Source organism: Scyliorhinus torazame, chromosome 5 (assembly GCF_047496885.1).
Source record: "Scyliorhinus torazame isolate Kashiwa2021f chromosome 5, sScyTor2.1, whole genome shotgun sequence".
Lineage (NCBI taxonomy): Eukaryota > Metazoa > Chordata > Chondrichthyes > Carcharhiniformes > Scyliorhinidae > Scyliorhinus > Scyliorhinus torazame.
The window spans coordinates 248,095,647-248,114,123 of record NC_092711.1 but is presented as its reverse complement, the minus strand read 5'-3'; the positions used below and the strand labels follow the sequence as shown (position 1 = coordinate 248,114,123).

The following is an 18,477-nucleotide window of genomic DNA, read 5'->3' as shown; positions in this document are numbered from 1 at the left end:
CAAGGTGCCAGCAAAACCAATGGGGTGCTGGGGTGTGGCACGATGGACTCCAGTGGTGGCAACACATCCATGTCCGATGCTGATTTGGAGCTGGGTGGGACTTTGTTCGGCATCTCGGTGTCTTCGATGTCGGAGTCCGGTCTCTTGATGGCCAGCCCAATCGGGGGCAACGATGTTAACGGCGGCTGAGGTGGCGACACGGGTGACGGATGGGCCTGGATCAGGGTCTCTGGAATGGGTCCGGTGCGTCGGGAATGTGGCTGCGGAGGCGGTCCACGATTAGAGTCGCGCCCCTGCACTGCACTCGATACGAGACTGACCCTGTCTGTATCAACACAACACCCACAATCCACGTAGTTTCTTCTCCAAAGTTCCGTGCACCAGATCACCAAGGCTGGACGTGCTCAAAGGTGCACGCCAGCCTGCGCCAGCCTCGGTCTTGTCCTGGCTACAGCGGATTTTCCCGCCAATGTCTGGGATGACCAAACTCAACTGGGTGCGGAGGCGGCAACCCACCAGGAACTTGGCCGGAGCGACCCCTGTCGTGGATCGGTAGCAAAATAAAAAACGTGCTAGTCATGTCTCCCAGAAACTGGCGGACTGCTTCTTCAGGTTTGGACTGCCCATTCCGCTAATCCATTTGACGGCAGGTGGTAGGGGCTGGCACGCAAGTGCCAGCTTCTGTTCACAGCCATGAGCGCTCTAAACTTTGCACTCGCGAAAGCTGTTCCATTATCTGAAACCTGCACCTCAGATGTTCTGTGCATGCTGAATGACTATCGTAGCTGCTCGATGGTGGCCCGAGCGGTCATCACCTGCATCTTGTGGACCTCCATCCACTTTGAGTGGATGGCCATGACAATGGGGAACATTGCCTCCTAGAATGGTCCCGCAAAGTCTATGTGGAGGCGGGACCAAGGATAGCTCGGCCAATCCCAACCTCATCACCAGTGTAGAATCTTCCAAAGTAGCACGCATGGAACACCTGAGGTGCTGGTTTCAGAAAACAATAATGAGGTTTATTCGATATACAGTAAGTCTCCACTCCCCGAAGGGTCACCCTCCTCAACCTCCACCCAGGTTGGGGATCATATACAAGTTAGGGGAAAGCCCCACCCCCGTTACCGGGGAGGTTCATCAGCGGGATTCTCTGACCCCCCCGCCGGATCGGAGAATCCCCGTGGGGGCGGTGCGAATCCCGCTCCGCCACCCCAACGCCAGCTGCCGTATTTTCCGGTGCTGGTTTTCGAGCGGGGCGGGGTTCATGCCACGCTGGTCGGGGGCCGTTGGCAGCGGCCTTCCCGGCAATTCTCCGGGCCCCGGTGAGCCGAGCAGCCGTCCGTTTCTGGCCAGTCCCGCCGGTGTGGGTTAGACATGGTCACACACGGTGGGACCTGGCAGGTAAGTCGGCTGGGGCGGTCCTCGTGGTGGGGGTGGGGGGGCGGGGGGGCGGTGGCCTGGCCCGCGATCGGGGCCCACTGATATGCGACAGGCCTGTGCCGTGGGGGCACTCCTTCCTTCCGCGCCGGCTCCAGTAGAGCTCCGCCATGGCCGGCGCGGAGAAGACAACCCCCTGCGCCATGCGCCAGAATACGCCAGCCGGTCTGCGCATGCGCGGAACCATGCTGGCTGTTCCGCGCATGCGCGAGATCATGCCGGCCCTTCAGCGCATGCGTTAACTCGCGCAGTCCCTTCAGCGCCGCCTGGCGCGGCGCCAAACCATCCGGCGTCCACCTAGCCCCCGGACATGCGGAGAATTTCACACTTTCCGGGGTTGTTGACGCCGGAGTGGTTCGCGCCGGTTTTCCTGCCAGCATGGGGACTTAGTCCCCGAACAGGAGAATTTTCCGTAGTCACGGAACCCTGGGAGCTTTACCCAGCGTGGCCGCAAGCCCCCCAACGGTCCCAGAATTGGTGCTGTTGTGCCGTTTTTTCTGCCGTAAAACGCCACTTTATCCACACCAGCGTCAGCACTTAGTGTGGAAATCGGAGAATCCAGCCCCAGGCTGGGCATGGGACATAACCAGCAGGGAGGGGTGAGATAGAGGCAGGACTGGGGATTGTCAAGGAACAGAGTGGAAGAGTGAAAGATTGGCCAGGATCAAAAGTTAAACTATTATCCATGGAAGAGTCAGAAATGTCCTGGGGCTGAGGTCACGCTGTTGGGGCCGTATTGAACAGACTGTCCTGGGTCTGTATTGACCACAGGCATGCAGATCATGGTCCAGTTCTTGGGCGGGGTGAGGCCTCTTAACAGCAGTGATTGTGCACAGGGTGTGGTCAGTCACCTGAGGCATTTGTCCCTGGTGGTTTGAGTCATAGTACTGGGGGACAAGGGGCACAGTGACGTTCAGGGGAGGCACCTCAGTTCTAAGCCCATAGCTGAAAAATCATGGGGGAGGATATTTGATGGTCTACGGGGTGGGAGGTCCCGAAAGGTGAATGGGCATGGGGAGGGGTCGGGTCAACAAATAGCACGGGTTCATCAACATTGAAGGGTTCAGGAAGGAGAACAGGAATGTCGACATGGACAATGATGTGGACAAGAGTAATGGGGGAGGCTGGATAGTGACAGTAGGAATGGGAAGTAGGAGGCGATAAGTGTGAAGGAGGTTGGGAGAATCTTGGTGGGTGATGGTGTGAGGTTGGAAGCTCGTCCTATTTACCAAAGTTAAGAGCACCATGTTCACAATCACTGAAGATGGTGCAGTTTGTCACCTTCTCAACTTACTTTCCTACTCGTAAGGTCACTATCACTGTTGACCACTTAACTATTTATATTATTTCATATTGATTCATATTGTTCCTTTTGTGTCCTTGGAAACAGCCTTTCCCAGGTCTTTTACTGCTGCACTTTCAAACTCCCATTAGCCTATTGTTTCACATCCTATTTGCCACAATCCTGCATCAGCTATCGATTTGCTCAGCCACAGGCACAGGCTGCCATTGTCCCCATTTACTCTCTCCCATCTCATTTGTCCTGCTTGTGTGGCCCCATTGACACTCCCTCGATGTCAGAGGGCACAGCTGAGCTTATCAGCTGCGCAACTGGTTTCGACAATCAGCACCAGAGCAATGGAAGCGAGGTACTGTCAGGCGTCCTCACCTTGGCCATTCCTTTTGATAACTCTTGAGAGCAAGGATAACCTGTGGTATTCAGAAGTACCAACCATCTTCAGACCTCATTACAGACCTTGATCCAAACATGGACAGAAGTGCTGAATTCCACACGTGAGGTGAGAGTGACTGACTGTCCTTGACATCAAGGCAGCATTTGATGAGTCTAGCATCAAAGAGTCCGAGCAAAATTGATCAATAGGAATCAGGGGAGAAATTCTCCAACGGTTGGAGTCATACCCACCCCAAAGGAAGATGGTTGTGATTGTTGGAGGTAAGTCAGCTCAGCCTCAGGACATTGCTGCAGGGTTTCCTTGTTATTGACAACTGTTGTGTTCAACTGTTCAGTGTTTGATTATGTGTGCCTGTTGGCTGCTCACTGTGCTGTTATTCAAGTCTGTGGGTGTGGTTACTAAACAGTAATTGAAACTAAACAGTAAGCATGTGAATTAAGCAGACATTTTCAAAATTGTTTGTAATGAAGATCCTGTCACACATAAAGCTGATGAGAGTCATCTTTGCAGATCTCCGAGGCACAAAATACTGGCAATGAAGACGGAAAGTGGTTTCAAGGTACTGGTCCAGCACCTTTCCTTTCCTCATCGGGAGATCCAACCATACCACGGGATTGATGGATTTCAGAATGCAAGATATACTTTCTCGCGACGGGTATGGATGGTCCATAAGTAGCATGCCCAGCAAGAAGACGATATTCACCCATTGCCTCGGGCAGAAGGCCTGAGACTATTTGAGCAACACACAGGAGGCATGTCTACATTTGATACGTTGTTAAGTTCTCTTGAAAATTATTTTGGACAACAGAAGAGTGGGATGATGGAACAATATGCATTCCACCAGAGATGTCAGGGAAATGGGCAACCGATAAAACAATACGTGGCAGCCATCATCAATTAACTTCATACTTCAAAGACTATTTCTGCTCTTAGAGAAAATAGACGCTCTGAACTCTAAGAAATGACTCAATGTACATATGTTTGTTATTTGGGATGGTTAAATTTAGAACATGGTAGACTTATAAAATTCTAACAGGACTAGATAGGGTGGATGCAGGGAGGGTGTTCTGATGGTGGGTGTGTCCAGAACCAGGGGTCACAGTCTGAGGATTCGGGATAGATCATTTAGGAGAGAGATGAGGAGACATTTCTTCACCCAAAGAGTGGTGAGCCTGTGGAATTCATTACCACAGGAAGTAGTTGAGGCTAAGACATTGAATACATTCAAGAGGCGGCTAGATATGTCATTTGGGGTGAATGGGATCAAGTGTTATGGGGAGAAAGCCGGATTAGGCGATTGAGTTGGACGATCAGCCATGGTTGTGACGAATGGTGGAGCAGGCTTGAAGGGCCGAATGGCCTCCTCCTACAGCTCAGGACTAGTCCCAGAGTAATACTCTGGGGACCCAGGTGCGAATCCCACCATAGCAAATGGTGAAATTTGAATTCAATAAATATCTGGAATTAAAAGTCGAATGCTGACCATGAAACCATTGTTGTAAAAACACATCAGGTTCACTGATGTCTTTTAGGGAAATAAATCTGCTGTCCCTATCTGCTCTGGCCTACATGTGACTCCAGGTCCACACAATGTGGTTGACTCTTAAAAGTCCTCTGGAATGGCCTAGCAAGCCATTCAATTCAAGGGCAATTAAGGGTGAGCAATAAATACTGGCCAGCCTGCGATGCCCACATGCCATGAATGAATAAAACAAAAAGATTGAGGGGGGCAGCACTCTACATTGAACATTGGGAAATGCAAGAGGCAGGCCGCCATGGACAAGCTTAGCTGGCATGGTGATTAAAGATCTTATAGTTTTGCAATGGGAAAAAGAAGTTGTGCGGGATTTTCCCCTCCCCCTACGGCATGCTTTGTGGCGGTGGAGGCAGTCCGCTAATGGCCAGCGGCAAGATCTTCTGGTCCCGCCGCCATTAACCAGTTTTCCCGTTATTCACACTCTCCGTCACCAGGGAACCCATGGCAGGGGCTCCAGAGGATCCCGGGGGCAGGACTGGCCGGAAAATGTTGTTTTCACTATTCATTGCGACCTATTTGTGGTCTTAATTTCACTTTCCTGTCAAACCCTCAAAAGTCTGTTTAATTCAGCCTTGAATATATTCAATAACTCATGGAATTTTAAACTTGATATTTCTTCGATTCAGGGACTCAAAACACTTACACAACGGATCATGTGCCCTCACATGATTTTCTTGACTTCAGAAGGCAGTAAATTTAACACTTCACTAGACTGCGTTTCGGCTATAATCCAAACAGACTTATTAAATGAACAGAAGTAATGGCAGATTTACAGTAGTAAAAGTTTTGTAAATATTAGATTTTGCATGGTAGTAAATTGCTGATCATCCTGAGCCTCTCTTTCTATTTTTATTTATATATGTATACAAAATATATGTGTGTGTATATATATATATAAAATGTGTTATGATCTCTGTAGAAATGAATAACTGTTAAAAATATTTTAATTCCCAGTCGTACAACAAGATTTCAAGTTTTAAGACTTTTACTGTAACAAACAAAAAGGAACATTGGCTAAACATTACCTACTAGACAACTATTATTTTAACCTATGGAAAAGTTAACTCTTATTAATATTTTAATGCAAACGATAACCCCACACTGAACACATGTACATTAAACATTCAAGGGAGGCCACACCTGGAGTATTGTGTGCAGTTTTGGTCTCCTTTTCTGAGGAAGGATGTTCTTGCTCTCGAGGGAGTGCGGTGAAGGTTTACCAGACTGATTCCAGGGATGGCAAGACTGTCATATAAGGAGAGAATGATTAGGTTAGAGTTGTTCTTGCTGGAGCTCAGAAGAATGAGGGGGGATTTCATAGAGACTTCTAAAATTCTGACAGGGTAGATGTGGGGAAGATGTTCCCAATGATGGGTGTGTCCAGAACCAGGGGCCACAGTCTGAGGATTCAGGGTAAACCATTTCGGACAGAGATAAGGAGACATTTCTTCACGCAAAGAGTGGTGAGTCTGTGGAATTCATTGCCACAGGAAGTAGTTGATGCTAAAACATTGACTATATTCAAGAGGCAGCTAGATATAACACTTGGGGTGAATGGAACCAAAGGTTATAGGGAGAAAACAGGATTAGGTTATTGAATTGGATGATGAGCCATGATCGTGATAAATGGTGGAGCAGGCTCGAAGGGCCAAAAGGCTTCCTCCTGCATCTATCTTTCATGTATCTATTCTCATCACAGGATTATTGGCTAGAACTCTCCGGCTGTTCACACTGGCAGAATCTTCTGGTCCCGTCAACACCACACCCCCACCACAGGTTTCACACTGACAAGGGGTGCATTCAATGTGAAACCACATTGTCAATGGTGGGGCCAGAAGACCCTGTCGCAGCGAAGCACATGGCTAGTTGCATGGAAAGCCCTGCCCATAGTCTTTATAAGGAACAGTTCACAGTCACTCCCAGTTTCTAATGGGTTCACAACTCGGCATATCGTCAAGTCATAATGTCCCATAATCATCGAAAGTTGCTTCCTTCACTATTTGGAGACTTTCAAAACTGACTAGCAGTAGTAAGGTTTACTTTGGTGATTTCTTTCCCAGGCTTTGCATGGGCAAATCTTCCAGAGATTTTGAGCACCACGAGGTATGTCTCTTCAACCAGAGACAGTCATCCCTCCTGTGCCTTGCCTGGCAGCTCGTCAGGGACTTGTAGCGTTCTTCACTCTGCTAATCACACCAGCTGCCGCTTCTTGCCTCTGTGTGGTCACTCTCACTCTTTCTGTCCAAAATAACTCCCAGAGGAAATGTCTGTCCACAGTTAGCTGCTCCTGCCCTTATTTTCAGGTGTGAAATATGGCATGTACAATTCTATAGCCTCTGACCCGTGTCCCTCCTTGACTCCATGGTAACCAAGCCACGTAGCTTGTTATCGAGCTGAAATCATAGGAGATCACATTACCCTCTTCACTATACCATTTTACCTTTGATTAAAGAGGCAGTCCAAAACATAAGCATCTTAGAAAGCCTTGCATTTACAACTATGCATATTGGGGAGGTCTCTCCACTGCCCGTCGCCAGTAGTGGAGTTCCCGATGCAGCGGAGAAACTCGTGTCGGGCAAAAAATGGGATTGGTGCTGTTGCGATGCTCTGGTCCCCCGCTGACATCAGCATCGACGTTCATGCCCCGCATTAGCGGGCAAATGCAAGTTGTCATTTGAACTCATTTGCATCCTGTTAACTAGCATTGGATTATCACACTTCCATGATGCTCTGGTTCTCTGGTCTGATATTCACGTGGGCATGGATTGGTGCAAGAATTTGACAGCGTGTCTCTGATGCGGTGGACCTCACGGTGGTCTAAGTGAGTATGTATTTAAAGTAGCTGCCCTAAGGTCCATCAGAGGTCCCTCTCCACCGACCGCAAATCCTGCCAACCCCGCCCTCAGCACCCCCATCAGAACCCCATATCAAAGACCCCCCATATCAGAGACCACCCATATCAGAGAACCCCCATATGAGAGACCATCATATCAGAGACCGCCTGCATATCAGAGACCCCCCCCCCCCCCCCCACCCTCCATCAGTCATCTCTGCTTGGAAGCTAAAGAGCTGTTCAGGTAGAAACAGTGAAAAATCATTGTTTTTTTCAATCACCTGTCCTTACACCTGCTGCCTCAGACAGAGGTGTAGAAAGAAGCAGCTGTCACGTCATAAAAAGTCAAAACCACGTCACAAGTCTTGAAACCCCCTCAGATCCTTTGATCTGCAAGGCTTCTATTCACTTTCAATGAGAAAAAGGTTTTATTAGGCTGCAATTGACAGATTGAAACTTCCAGACAGCCAGGTGTATAAATTATTTATTTTCATTTACCTTCATGCTTAAATGCATCTCACGTACCTTGCTTTGAAGCTACCCCTGATGTTTATAAACATCTGGCAGTTAAGTGCTTTCTGCTGAGGATTCAGCAGAAAGCACTTTACTGCTTTTGATGTGGTAGGAGCTGCCAAGCACAGCTTAATGTTTATAAACATGGAGGGGAAGGGGCCTCTGATATGGGGGGTCTCTGATATGGGGGGTGGTCTCAGATATGGGGGGGGGGGTCACTGATGGGGGGATCTCTAATGGGGGATCTAATGGGATGTTTGGTGCCGGCATCTGGTGGGGTTTGATGGGTGTCTCTGGTGGGGGGTCTGATGGGAGTCTCTATGCAGGGCTCTGCTCAGGGGTTTATGGGGAGAAGTCAGGTCACTCTCATGCATGTGTGCCGTGGTAGGGGTGACCCAGCAATTCCTGTGCTGGGGTGAATGATGCCCCTACTTATGGTTGGGGGGAAGAAGTATTTGCATTGAGGGGGGAGGGGACCAGCCACTGGACCTCGGTATGGGGCCTCTTGCTGAAAAGGGTGCTCAACAGTGGGATTCAGAACGGAACCCCTTGCACTCCCCGCCATGCATACATTTGCAAGGCAAGGGAGAGGGAATGGCTCCTGGGTGCCGATCATAGCACCAGTACAAACCGAAAGCGATTCTGCTGGGAGAACATTGGGCGAGATTCTCCGCTTGCGGATGGCGAAATCGCGAAACGCGGTTGGGCGGAGAATAGCTTCCGACAGCAAAACCGCGGTAGGTGTCGGTTTGACGCCAAATCGGGATACTCCGGCACTCCGAAAATGGAGTAAATGCGTCACTCGCTTCGCAGTGTTTAAAAACAGTAGGCATATCATTAGCGGGCCTGACACCTTATGCTCCGGGGTCTCTACGATTCACCGCCTCCGATAGGCTGAGTTCCTGACGGCATGGTTCGCTTGTGGTCTTGAAAATCGTGAAGCTGGCTGCTGAGCGAAGGAGAGAGGAGATAGGGCATGGAGTGGAGTGACTGGGGGCTACCGCCCGGACACCGGCTGTGCTAGGTGGGGTGTGGGGGGCCCTTGCCAGGGCTGGGTGGGGGGACAGACTGAGCAGCCGGGGTGCCACACCACCACCCACAGAACTGGAGCGGTGCCCAGGCACCGACCGCCATTATGGTGGCCATCTTGTTGTGCACTCACTGACCACCCACCCCAACCCCCTGGTTCTACACAGTGGCACCGGCCATATGGGTACGCTGAGCAGAGAGACAGTGCGACACATATGCCATATGGTGGCACGTGTGGCACTGCGGGGGTATGGGAGAAGACATACGCTCCTGGTGACCGTCAAGGTCATGGTCGCCCTGATATTGTGTTTGCATGTTGAGATAACTCTTGTGTATGTAAATAAACCATCTTTTGAACTAACTAACTGGTTGTGTGGTCATTTGATCGATATAAGGGGAGGCTTGTGGTTCACCAACATTATTAATAGAGCAACAATGCTCCTCCCCCGACCGGCCGATTTCCTGACGTCGTCAATTGTGTGTGATCTGATCCGTCGGGAACTCGGCATGGCGGCTGCGGACTCAGTCCACGCTGCCAGAGTCGGGGAGGACTGATCCGCGGGCAGAGGGGACTTTGCCAGGGGCTGGGGGCACTGTTGGTTGGTGGTCCAGGGCGAGCGAGCCGGCCAAAGTGGGGGGGGGGGGGGCACCATTTCGCAGGCTGGGTTGCGAGCGACAGGCGCCATGTTGCATGGCACAGCCACTGCCATGCTCATGCACGTGCACGGCCATGGACCCGGCAATTCCCCGGGCCGTATCGGCAGCTAGAGCCAGGTGCTCTACGCTGCCTTGATGCTAGCCCCCAGCCATACGGAGGATCGGTAGCCGTTTTAATATTCTGTCGTAAAACGGCACCGTTCCCACGCCAGCGTGGGGCCATAGCCTCAAAATCGGAGAATCTAGCCTCTGATCTGTGCTAGCTGAAGAGTGAACATTCATAAATCACTTGATCCGGGGTGACATGTGGCACAGTGGCACTGAGGACCCAGGTTCGAATCCCGACCCTGGTCACTATCCGTGTGGAGTTTGCACATTCTCCCCTTGTCTAGGTGGATTTCACCCCCACAACCCAATGTGCAGGTTAGACAAATCTGAAAGAATAAATTGCTCATTCATAATTCATTGGAAACAAATTAGTTCACTTTTTGGTACAAAAAAATATAAAACAAAGCAGTTTAAGCAAAATAGAAAGCAAACTATTGAGCTCAATTACTGCTTGCATGTTAGTCACGCATGTAATTGATGTTTGAATACATGTGAGAGTGCTGCTGCTTATTGGCCTGATTCTCATACACTAGGGTTCCTGTTTCTGGAAAATAGCTTGAAATAAAAAAGGGTCACAAGTATAAAGCATATGACCCTCTGCTGTCTGCCCAGCAGACCTCTTTGCCAGTCACCACCCACTGTGCCACAGCTGCTTGTTCCTTCTACCATGGGGAGCAGATTGCTTTCTGTTCCTCTCAGTAAGTCAAGAGGGCTCACTACTAAAATATATTATTCATCAGTGTCTGCCTTTAATGGAGAATGAGACTGCCTCACTGAAACGGGTATATTTTCAAAGGATAGGCTGTGCCTAGTACATAGCATGCCGATCTGTAGCCTCTGGTGACTTTGAAAAAAACACATCAGTATGTTGAGATGAAAATCAGTGATAAACAGACAAACAGATGGGTTGTGATCGCCTTCTTGAACTTCGTTCTGTTCTCGAACCATCCATACCAGCCTCATATAAACTTTATTCCAAAGCTATAGATGTTAAATTAAAAATATAAAAAACATGGGATAGGTTATTTCAACTCTGTGCCTGTCAAATGAATTGGGTGATAGTTGTCAATCATTTACTCCGCACGAGTAACTATCATTTTCAAAAGTGTTACACACGAGAATAAAAATGATTTTCTTCACGGAGAATTTTTACAAAATTAAATATAAATAGATTAACAATAAAATATGAGAAAAGGCCATTTTATTCTGCCGCTCATAGCCAAATGATACGAAATACATCTCCTTCCTGCATCCCTTATCCAAGATGTATTGAGGGATACTTACTGAAGAAAGTATTTTAAAATGCCTTTATATGAGCTGCTGAATGTTATTGTGTATATCCAGTAGAAATCAATCAACAACTAGCTGAAAGTAATTGATGATCCCTTTATAGAGCAGTGGCGGCGTCGGGGAGGTTCTTTGCTGAATTTATGTTCAGCTGTGTGCGTTTTAAGATAGGGCTTTAACTAGAGTGTTGGGGTCAAAATTTGGCAGCCCAGGCATTAAATCAGAGTTCCACACTGCTGGATATAACCATTTGCCTATACTATACTTATGATGTATGTTCCGAATGGTTGTATTAACACTCTCAGGCTGGAAGATGTGCAGGCAAGTGGATGCCTCTTTGGAACCAATACAGCACCAAAAATGTGGTTGTTATGAAGCCAACTTTGCAGCCAATAGGGGCCAGAATTATTCAACTCGACAGGGTCTCACCTACGGGTAGGAGAATCAGAAGGGAACTCCTGTCTGTTCCATTGGGAAGCCCTAAGGTATTAAATGCCCTACTGGTGGCAGTAGTCCCACCCACCAAGAGCCTCCAGCCAATCAGAGGCCAACAGCTCCTCATTGCCATCAGTGTCATTGGGAGCACTGGCAGCTATATTGCACCCACCAGGGCTCCTGTATCACTGAGGGACCTTGGGCTAAATGTGAATGAAGGTGGGATGGAGATTATAGGGTGGGCTTTGAGGGAGGGGGTTCAGGGCAGTTTGGAGGAAAGGGCTGGGGGGAGTGGCTCTGAGTGACTCACCCTCTAATTCTGGGTATCTCGGTCAGACATATATTGACTCATAACGAGAGAGCCCCTTGCCAGGCAGCTGGCATGATAGGCCGCTGGACAAGCCAACAGTGTGTCTCCCATTTAATTCCTGAACCAACACTGAATTGCGGTGGGATCAGGGATAAAAGGTGACAATTGGCTCATTGTTGATCTTAATTAGTACCCCACTGCCAATGGCGGACAATTCCGCATCAGCCCTTTCAGCCCTCTGACTTAATCGGGAAAGATTTTGCTGCTGCTGGGAGACTGACATGGGGACTCTCCGATTTAGGCCCGACCAGCGGCAGGCTGGATTAAATTCCGCATTGTGTCATAAATACTATTTGCCTTTACTGTGTAATCAATTTTATTAGTACTCAAAGTCTAGGCCACAGTAGTGAAGTGTTTCCAATAAGGATGATCATGTGAGGGTACATGATAACATCAGTGAGCTAAAATAAAGTGAAAGAGAATTGTCTGCATAGTGCAGGGGCATACTTCATATTTACCCCAATATCTGACAAATGAAAGCACTTCCCTGGGAGTGAGGCATTGAGACCTGCTTAATGATAGCGCCGACCTGCTAAAAAGTGATAAGCAGCAAAATACTGGAATCACATTGTCTTATGAAGTTGCAGATCATTATAATGCTGGATTGGAAGGCAGTGGGGTGAAAAGAGTTGAGCGTGTTGATAATCTTGCCTGCTACTAATGGCCCTGACCTTCTGATGCAGCTTGAGTGTAGGTGTCCAACCAACAATTCTGCACTTGACTCCTTGATGATCAGAATCTGTGGAGATGGTTCTCCACAATCATTTCAAAGTAGGCATGCCATGGTTCTGTAGATATAGTTGGTTGAGATTAGGCACCTTGCCCTGACCCTAGCTGATCTCTTATTCATGCCTTCTTTCAACTTGTACCATTGAAAGCACAAAAATCCTCTGAGTAAGTTGACAGTGTTTTAGCAAAGATGACTACATTGGCTCTAGTTAGATGCAGTGATGACCCTGAGGTGGTATGAAATTAAATGTCATGAGATCCCTTCCAGAAGCTATATTTTTCAAGGATTGCTCTATTTTACACAACTCTTGGAAATAGTTCCTGTCCAGTTATATCAGCTATTACCCATCCCTCACAAAGTGTTCTGATCCATTTGGTTCCAGCGGATCAGCCAATTCTATTCCTGGTCTGTTGGCTGCGTGTCAGAACTTCCTTACTGTTGGTGTAGAATCCACACAGTGATCAGAAGGAATGAAGAATGCCAAAATAAAGGTTTATAATCACGTACATTAAACTATTCCACCCCCCAAAGGGTTCTCCTGCCTAGCCCTTCACCCAGATCGGGGCTTTTATATTGTACAGGTTTCGCTCGTTAAAGGGGAAGCCTGCCCCATTACCGGGAAAAGTAGAGGTCACCGGGAACCGGATGGTCCACACTCTGTGACTTCTATGAGGGTTGTAACAGTTGGCAACATGCTAATTTTATTATGGCGAATCGAAATCAAAATTGATTGTGCCTCTAGCAGGTGACATTAGGTTGACATGGAAGCGTCCCTTCACCAACTTTAAAGTTTTTTAATAGAAAATGCGGAGGGCAGCTAGGCCACCATCTGGAAGGGAGTAGGGAGGGTTGGAGTTAGCGGGGGTGGGCTCCCTCTAAAGTCCAGCCTTTGGCTACATCTGCATCCAAGCAGACAGGGAGAGCCTGTTGGACTAGCTGAATCCCTGCACTCCCCTGGCCCGACACTGGTTGCCCACCTGCAGGCTGTTGAACTGTCAGGAAATTGGAGGTGGTCTGGAAAATCCAAGTTGGTCTCCTTTAACCGCCTCTTAAGAATTGGTTGCCTGCCTTGAGTGAGTGAGCAGCCTTGCCAATCCTCAAACCCACTTCACCGGGGAAAAGCCAGGAAGGTTGTTGGCAAACCATGTATTAGCCTGTGGTGGCATTTCCAGGCCCCGCGTACCTTTGTCCTGACCTCACTGGGGCGCAAATTCCGTGCCTACGAGCTTACAACTCAAGTTCAAATTACGGCAGCGTCTTTTTCTGGGACAAGCCACTTAGAAGCATTAATTGGCCAATTTTCTAATTCCTAGCTCACCTGAATTCTATAGGATTTATACGTATGACAAAGCTGAGATGATATTCCCAGTGAAATAAAACAGTGTCCTATGAAGTACCATTGATTTCCCTACAACTACTTTTATATTCCATAGAATTTTTTAGAATTTTTACAGTGCAGAAGGAGGCCATTCAGCCCATCGAGTCTGCACCGGCTCTTGGAAAGAGCACCCTACCCAAGGTCAACACCTCCACCCTATCCCCATAACCCAGTAACCCCACCTAATCCCCATAGCCCAGTAACCCCACCCAACACTAAGGGCAATTTTTGGACACTATGGGCAATTTATCATGGCCAATCCACCTAACCCGCACATCCTTGGACTGTGGGAGGAAACCGGAGCACCCGGAGGAAACCCACGCACACACGGGGAGGATGTGCAGACTCCGCACAGACAGTGACCTAAGCCGGGAATCGAACTTGGGACCTTGGAGCTGTGAAGCAATTGTGCTATCCACAAAGCTACCGTGCTGCCCCTAATTTATAAAATATTTACAACTCCTCCAAAAAAATATATTTTAGGTTTGAAACACAGCTTGTGCCTCATCTAATAAATTCATAATTTGAACTGCAACTCTTTGCATTAAAAAATACTTCTTGTTCAAAGTTATTTGTTAATTCAGATTAACCATATGATCAACATCAGAAGAGCCTGCCTTCACCTGTTGTGCAACATTGAGTAAACAGAACAACATTCAGGGGCATTTTGAAGATGCCCAAGATAGTGATGAGGTATTGCATGCTAGATAATGGTTAAGTATTTGCTAGAGTTGTGGGGAGGGTGTCAAACTAAAATGACAGAGGAATGGGAACCGAGACAAGGAGTCAGAGGAGGGGGAAATCAAGGACAAGAAGATAAGGCAGTAAGAGGAATAAGAAAAATGATAGGCAGAGAAATCAAGGGCCAGGTCCAAACAGGACCTCAGTGAAAAATAATGGGAATGGGACAAGGAATGTTATAAAGACAAGCCTTAAAAGGCTTTGTGCCACAATGTGCAGAGCATTTGCAATAATTAATCATGCAAATAGATGTAAACGGGTATGATATAATTGGGATTACGGAGACATGGCTGCAGGGTGACTAGGGATAAGAACTGACCATCCAGGGCAATTCTGTATTTAGGAAGAGCAGAGAAAAAGGAAAATGCGATGGAGTTGCATTGCTGGTTAAAGAGGAAATTAAATCAAAACTGAGGAAAGATAATCGCTTTGACAATGTGGAATCTGTATGAGTCGGGCTGAAAAACACTGAGGGGCAAAAAACATGAGTGGGGGTCATATATAGACATCCAAACTGTAGAGGTGATCTTGGGAATGGCATTATTCAGGAAATTAGAGACGCACACATTAAAGGAACACCTGCAATTATGGGTGACTTTACTCTGCATCAAATTCGTAATAATATCGTAGAGGAAAAATTCCTGGAGTGTATTGGGATGGTTTTCTGGACCAATACATTGAGGAACTGTGGTAGTATGTATTGGGGGTCATGTGGGACTGGAAGCCCTAATGTCATTGGCTGACAGATCCCGGGTCCTGGTTGGCCGTTGACCTCTAGCTCCGCCCTGAAGGCGGAGTATAAGAAGCCGGAGTCCTCCCCCGCAGGCCATTCTACTATCAAGCTGCGGGGGAACAGACACGCTTAATAAAGCCTCATCGACTTCACTCTATTCGTCTCACGGAGTCTTTGTGCGCTACAATTTATTAAGCGTGCCTAAAAAGGACTATGGAGCTCAGGATCATTCCGGAATGCCTAAGGATCAGCCCCCACCCAGTGAACGCGGCAGCAGCCTTCAAGCACTGGCAGACTTGCTTCGAGGCCTACCTCAGAACGGCCACCGGCCGGGTCACAGAAGACCAAAAACTACAGGTCCTGCACTCGAGGGTGAGCACGGAGATCTTCTCCCTCATCGAAGACTCGGAGGATTTCCAGACGGCGTTCGCAGCACTGAAAAGTCTCTATGTCCGCCCAGTTAACCAAATCTACGCTCGCTACCAGCTCGCGACGAGATGGCAAGGTCCCGGAGAATCGATGGACGAATTCTACGCCGCGCTGCTGATTTTGGGACGAGCCTGCAGCTGCCCTTCGGTGAACGCAAATGAACACACGGACATGTTAATGCGCGATGCTTTTGTGGCAGGTATGAATTCCTCCCAAATCCGCCAAAGACTTCTAGAAAGAGAGTCGCTAGGACTCTCAGAGGCCCGGGCCCTAGCAGCCTCCCTAGACGTGGCCGCGCGTAATACCCGCGCCTACGGCCCCGACCGCGCGGCAGCCCATTGGGCTCCATACGTACCCGTCGTGACAAACCCACACCCCCACCGGACACCCCACAGGCTAGCGCGGTTCAGACGCCAAGTCGCACCGGGGGCGCCCGCTGCTATTTCTGCGGCCAGGCGAAACATTCCCGGCAGCGCTGCCCGGCCCGCGCAGCGATCTGCAAGAGCTGCGGGAAAAAGGGCCATTTCGCGGTTGTGTGCTGGTCCCGCGAGGTCGCCGCTGTCCCGGGAGAACAGGGAGCCCTGCACGCCGCTTACGCTCCCCAACCCCCCTCCCCGCACCCCATGTATGACCCGCCGGCGCTACCACTTTGGGTCCCGACCACCACTCCCCACGGAGAAGAGGGAGTTCTGGCCGTCTCTAACGCCCCCCTAACCCCCCCCCGCGCTCCACGTCTGACCCGCCGGCGCTACTAACTTGGGTCCCGACCACCGCTGTCCCCGGAGAGGAGGGAGCCCCGTGCGGTCCTAACGCTCCCAACCCCCCCAGCGCCCCATGTGCGATCTGCAGACGCCGCCATTTTGGGTCCCGGCCACCACGAGGGGAGGAAGGGCGCCGCCATCTTGGACCACCCCAAACCTCTACGATGCGTGGGGGTGGCCATTTTGTCCACCCCCGCCGCCATCTTGTGACCCCCCAGCCACGTGCGATGTATGGGGGCGGCCATTTTGTTCATCCCCGGCGCCATCTTGGACGGCAACAACGGACCCCACTCCACTACTACAACCACGTCTCGCTTCAATTACGCTCGATCAAGCTCGGCCCAGGACACTCCAGACGACGACGACAACGGTGCTAATAAACGGCCACGAGACACCATGCCTAGTCGACTCCGGGAGCACGGCGAGCTTTATCCACCCCGACACGGTAAGACGCTGTTCCTTGACCACCTACCCCAGCGCACAAAAGATTTCCCTAGCTGCAGGATCCCACTCAGTACAGATCCAAGGATTCTGCATAGTTACCCTAACGGTGCAGGGGAGGGAGTTCAAAAACTACAAACTAAACGTCCTTCCCCAACTCTGCGCCCCCACCTTACTGGGATTAGATTTCCAATGCAATCTACAGAGCCTTACGTTCAAATTCGGCGGCCCAATACCCCCACTCACTATCTGCGGCCTCGCAACCCTCAAGGTGCAACCCCCGTCCTTGTTTGCGAACCTCACCCCGGATTGCAAACCCGTCGCCACTAGGAGCAGACGGTACAGCGCCCAGGACCGGACCTTCATTCGGTCCGAAGTCCAGCGGCTACTAAAGGAGGGCATAATCCAGGCCAGCAATAGTCCCTGGAGAGCGCAGGTGGTAGTAGTGAAGACAGGGGAGAAACAAAGGATGGTCATAGACTATAGCCAGACCATCAATAGGTACACACAACTAGACGCGTACCCTCTCCCCCGCATATCCGACATTGTCAATCGGATTGCCCAATATAAAGTCTTCTCCACCGTGGACCTCAAGTCCGCCTACCATCAGCTCCCCATCCGCCCAAGTGACCGCAAGTACACAGCCTTCGAGGCAGACGGGCGATTATACCATTTCCTAAGGGTCCCATTTGGCGTCACAAACGGGGTCTCGGTCTTCCAACGGGAGATGGACCGAATGGTTGATCAACATGGGTTGCGGGCCACGTTCCCGTATCTCGACAATTTAACCATCTGCAGCCACAACCAGCAGGACCACGACGCCAACCTCCAAAAATTCCTCCAGACCGCCAAAGCCTTGAACCTCACGTACAACGAGGACAAGTGCGTTTTTAGCACCAATCGGCTAGCCATTCTGGGCTACGTAGTGCGCAATGGGATAATCGGCCCCGACCCCGAACGTATGCGCGCCCTCATGGAATTCCCCCTCCCGCACTGCCCAAAAGCCCTGAAACGCTGCCTGGGGTTCTTTTCATACTACGCCCAGTGGGTCCCCCAGTACGCAGACAAGGCCCGCCCCCTAATACAGACCACGACCTTCCCTCTGTCGACAGAGGCTTGCCAGGCCTTCAGCCGCATCAAAGCGGATATCGCAAAGGCCACGATGCGCGCCATCGACGAGTCCCTCCCCTTCCAGGTCAAGAGCGACGCCTCCGACGTAGCTCTAGCGGCCACCCTTAACCAAGTGGGCAGACCCGTGGCCTTTTTCTCCCGGACCCTCCACGCCTCAGAAATCCGCCACTCCTCAGTGGAAAAGGAAGCCCAAGCCATAGTGGAAGCTGTGCGACATTGGAGGCATTACCTGG

General features: G+C 49.8%; 1 long non-coding RNA gene across 1 annotated transcript in view; it reads right to left on the bottom strand.

The window, feature by feature from the left end:
* LOC140422764 (uncharacterized) overlaps positions 1 to 18,477 on the bottom strand; it is a 58,498-nt gene that overhangs the window by 24,815 nt on the left and 15,206 nt on the right. The window contains exon 2 of the long non-coding RNA XR_011947587.1: positions 5,809 to 5,913. This is a non-coding gene — a long non-coding RNA (uncharacterized lncRNA). The remainder of the gene's footprint in view (positions 1 to 5,808; positions 5,914 to 18,477) is intronic.